A 5,375-nucleotide genomic window follows, 5' to 3' on the forward strand; every position below is an offset into this window, starting at 1 on the left:
CGCTCCTATGTCTTATGGTCTTATGGTCTTAACCCACATTGGTGTGGATCTGGAGTCACAAGTAGGCCAGACCAGCTCAGGATAGCAGTTTTCTTCTCGAAATGGCATTCATGAGAGAGGTTTTTATGACAATCGACGTTAGATTTTAATTCAATTGGCTTCATTGAATTTAAATTCCGGGTCCCAGTCATAGTGAGATTTGAACCATTGCCACAGAACACTAGCTGGGAGCACCTTGGTTTTAACAAAAGTCGTATTGCTGAGCCACTTCCCCGTAATATGCTGAGTGTTTCCTCTTTTTATTTCAGACTTTGAGCATTTGCTGCATTTCACTTTCGCACATTAGGACTTGGTATATCTCCCTGTCCATCACAGACCATGCAACACAAAGAAATCACCTATTGCACACTGAAGGGCAAATTAGTTGTGATACAGCATGTTACTGCGTCAACCACTTGTATGTGGATCATAAACAAAGTTCACTGGAGTAACTATCCTTTATTGCAACTAACAACATTGTAGTTAGGAAAATAGTTCAGAAAGGGTAGGAATAGAGGAGCAAAGGATTTGGATGCTGACATCATGAAAAATAGTGTCACAGCTTCACAAGAACAAACCAAAGATGATTGATTTTTTTTTGAGAGGGGTAGAATTGAAAAGCAGAGAATGGATTCAAAACTGGCATCAAATCTTACTTAAACCACTTTTGGAGAAAGCACTCTTGGAGTACTTTGCCCAGCTCTGGTCTCCATCACTGACAGTGACTTGGAAACATCAATGTAACTGAATTAGTCAAGTCCTAAAGATTTGATTTGATTTGTCATGTACTAAAATACAGAGAAAAGTATTGTTGTGAGTGTAAACCAGACAAATCATACCTTACATAAGGACATCAGGGTATTAGGACAGAATGCAGAATATAGTGTTACAGCTACAGTGAAGATGCAGAGAAAGATCAACTCTAACGTATGAGAAGTCCGTTCATAAGTATGATAACAGTGGGGAAGAATCTGTTCTTGAATCTGTTGGTGCACGTTTTCAAACTTTTGTTTGGGAGAGAGTATTCCCAGATGGGAGGGGTCTTTGATTATGTTAGCTGCTTTCCAGAGGTAGTGGGAAGTGTAGGCAGAGTCAGTGGGAGGAAGGAGCAGATGCTGGAATCTGTACTGAAAACCACAAATGCTGGAGATCACAATGGGTCAGGCAGCATCCATAGGGAGAGAGCAAGCTAATGTTTAGAGTCTAGATGACACTTCAAAGCTGAAACGAAATGTGGAGGGGTAGCATTTATGTTACAGTTGGTTTGGGGGCAGTGGCAGGGTCTAGACTGCTGGGGGAGAAAGGATGCTGATAGTTCAGATTAAGTGATCGGAATGTCAGAATGGCAGATCAATGGTGTGTATCAATGGTGTGTCTAACTGCCAGACTGGAAAGGACAGACTGTTCAACTGGGGAGGGAAGGAGGGGAGAGAGGATATGGTGACAGAGTATGTAACAAATAAAGCTAAAAGGGATGGAATGGGAAAGGGTTGACAATCTGAAAGTCGGACTGTGGTTCTGGAAAGGTACAGCTGGTCAGGCAACATCCAAGGAGCAGGAGAATCGACGTCTCAGGCAAAAGCCCTTTGAACTCCATACTAAGTACAAAAGGTTGTAAAGTGCCTAGTCGGAAGATGAGATGTTTCTTCAGTTTGCTCTATGATTCACTGGGACACTGCAGCATGCTGAGGGCAGACACGGGGGGGTATGCGAGCAGGACGCAGTGACTGGCTACGGGAAGGTTGGGGTCATGCTAGCTATCAAATGACACTTACTCAGTGACAATGCACTCACTGACACTCAGCTTGGGTGCTGTCAGGGCCCTCAATCACTGACTGTGTTACCACAATGACCCACAGTCCAAAGAAAGTACATTGTTGCACATTGGAACTCCCTGCTAGATAAACGCAAGATCTTCCTTTATGTAATTTGCTCTTTTCACCCGAACTTGTGTGTTGTCCATTGTAAATCACTTCAGACTGTGAGTATTGGTGTTAGCCTGACCCCAAGTCAACAGTCCTCCTCTGAACCACATCTGATAGAGTGTGTGCACATTATCAGATGCCTTCACATTCACGAGTTTCCAGTTATGTAATGGTCACATTACTGGGTTTGTAACCACACAGAATGCTGCAGAAACTCAGCAGGTCTGGCAGTACCTGCAGAGAGAGAGAAACGTTTCAAACTTTGAGCTCAGTATTGTTCAGCACTGAGCAGTGCCGGAATGTAGTTTATTTTTTAATATGCATTTGCCAACACTAGGAGGGAGATCAAAAACAATGAAGGTGAGTAACTGAAAGATTAAAATGGGAATACCATCAGAGAGAAGAGCAAAACTTCTGCAAGTGGGCTTCCTGGGCGATAAGTGACAGTGACTTAAAGACACGAATAAAGATAAAATACTGCAGATGTTGCAAATCTGAAGCAAGCACAGAGAATGCTGGAGAATCTGTGCAGACAGAAACACAGTTAAAGTTTCGAGTCTGGTATGACTTTTTCAGTACTAAAAGGTGCTGGAAAGTAAATTATTTTTTATACTTTTGCCAAAACTAGCAGGGAGATAGAAAGCATTGACAATGAACAAGCTTCCAGGAGAAAGTGAGGACTGCAGATGCTGGAGATCAGAGTTGAAATGCGTGTTGCTGGAAAAGCACAGCAGGTCAGGCAGCATCCGAGGACCAGGAGAATCGACGTTTCCGGCATAAGCCCTTCATCAGGAGCAAGCTTCCAACAATCCAGATTGCTGGGTTAGAGATCTGCTGCTGTGAGTTCAAATCTTACAACAGCATCTAACTTTCAATTCATACACAGGTATAGGTATTCCAGCGCCTTCAGCCCTGGAATTAAAACCAAGTACATGCACTGGTTTCCAGGAAACTCCCAGTTTGTCATATCATACAACGTCCTCTCCTTTTCTTGCCCAGTCCAGTTTTATATGTGACTCCAGGCCCACAGGATGTGAATGACTCCTCACTGTTCTATGAAATGAGCCTCTCAGCTGTGTGGAGCCACCATATCAGTATGCAGTGTTCCAGGAAGCTGCCTTAGCAGGACAGTCTCAATGGTATTGCCACATAGGCATTAATCAGTAATGACTGCATCCTGGGAGTGAATTAATAAACAACTCAGTGGTTAGCACTGTTGCCTCACAGCACCAGGGTCCCAGGTTCAATTCCAGCCTCGGGCGACTGTCTGCGTGGGTTTCCTCCAGGTGCTCCGGTTTCTTCCCACAGTCCAAAGATGTACAGGTTAGGTGAATTGGCCATGCTAAATTGCTCATAGTGCTAGGTACTTTAGTCGGAGGAAAATGGGTCTGGGTGGGTTACTCTTCAGTGGTTCAGTGTGGACTTGTTGGGCCGAAGGGCCTGTTTCCACACTATAGGGAATCTAATCTAATTTAAACAATGTACACCATAACAGAGTAACAGCTGCACTTTTGAGCAGGAACACAAGATGATTGATTATGATTCCTTTTGAAACATTCAGAGGTTAGTATTGAGGCAGTGCCGAGCTATTGGAGAGTCAGTATCGAGGGAGTGCTGCACTGTCAGTGGGTCAGTACTGAGGGAGTGCTGCACTGTCAGAGGGTCAGTATCGAGGGAGTGTCGCACTGTCGGAGGGTCAGTACTGAGGGAGTACCGCACTGTCGGAGGGTCAGTACCAAGGGAGTGCTACACTGTCAGAGGGTCATTAGATTAGATTACATTACAGTGTGGAAACAGGCCCTTTGGCCCAACAGGTCCACACCGACCCGCCGAAGCGCAACCCACCCATACCCAACCCACCCTTACCTAACACTACGGGCAATTTAGCATGGCCAATTCACCTGACCTGCACATCTTTGGACTGTGGGAGGAAACCGGAGCACCCGGAGGAAACCCACGCAGACACGGGGAGAACGTGCAAACTCCACACAGTCAGTCGCCTGAGGAAGTGCCGCACTGTTGGAGGGTCAGTGCTGAGGGAGTGCCGCACTGTCGGAGGGTCAGTACTGAGGGAGTGCCGCACTGTCAGAGGGTCAGTACTGAGGGAGTGCTGCACTCTCAGAGAATCAGTACTGAAGGAGTGCTGCACTGTCAGAGGCCAGTACTGGGGGAGTGCTGCATTCTCAGAGGGTCAGTACTGAGGGAGTGCTGCACTGTCAGAGGGTCAGTGCTGAGGGAGTGCTGCACTGTCAGAGAGTCACTACTGAGAGAGTGCCGCACTGTCAGAAGGTCAGTATCGAAGGAGTGCTGCACTGTCAGAGGGTCACTACTGAGGGAGTATCGCACTGTCAGAGGGTCAGTGCTGAGGGAGTGCTGCACTGTCAGAGGGTCAGTGCTGAGGGAGTGCCGCACAGTCAGGGGGTCAGTACTGAAGGAGTGTCACACTGTCAGGAGCCAGTACTGAGGGAGTGCTGCACTGTCAGGGCATCAATACTGAGGGAGTGCTGCACTGTCAGAGTGTCAATACTGAGGGAGTGCTGTACTGTCAGAGCGTCAGTACTGAGGGAGTGCTGCACTGTCAGCGAGTCAGTGCTGAGGGGGTGCTGCACTGTCAGCGAGTCAGTGCTGAGGGAGTGCTGCACTGTCAGAGGGTCAGTGCTGAGGGAGTGCTGCACTGTCAGCGAGTCAGTGCTGAGGGAGTGCTGCACTGTCAGCGAGTCAGTGCTGAGGGAGTGCTGCACTGTCAGAGGGTCAGTGCTGAGGGAGTGCCGCACAGTCAGGGCATCAATACTGAGGGAGTGCTGCACTGTCAGAGTGTCAATACTGAGGGAGTGCTGTACTGTCAGAGCGACAGTACTGAGGGAGTGTTGCACTGTCAGAGCGTCAGTACTGAGGGAGTGTTGCACTGTCAGAGCGTCAGTACTGAGGGAGTGTTGTACTGTCAGAGCATCAGTACTGAGGGAGTTTGCACTGTCAGAGAATCAGTACTGAGGGAGTGTCACACTGTCAGAGAGTCAGTACTGAGGGAGTTCTGCACTGTCAGAGCATCAGTACTGAGGGAGTGTCACACTGTCAGAGGATCGTTACAGTATTTGAGAGTTTTAAATTGGAAAACTGAGGAAACTGAGTTCCATTTGCTTCGGGCACAGAAGCTTAAGGAGGGACTCGGTTCAGATCTTTAACATTATGAGGGATTTTGAGAGACAATATCAGGTTTCAGTGGCAGATGGACTGATAATCAAATGATGTAGATTTCAGACAATTGGTAAAAGAACCAAAGGAAGTGATGTGGGAACACTTTTTGATGAAGTGCAGTATTGTCATTTGGTGAAGTCAATTTAATAGTTACACTTGCAAAGAAATTGATGTCTACTTGAGTGGAGGACAAAACCATGCAGGGCGTTGGGGAAG

The sequence above is a fragment of the Chiloscyllium plagiosum genome, chromosome 14 (genome assembly GCF_004010195.1).
Source record: "Chiloscyllium plagiosum isolate BGI_BamShark_2017 chromosome 14, ASM401019v2, whole genome shotgun sequence".
Classification (NCBI taxonomy): domain Eukaryota; kingdom Metazoa; phylum Chordata; class Chondrichthyes; order Orectolobiformes; family Hemiscylliidae; genus Chiloscyllium; species Chiloscyllium plagiosum.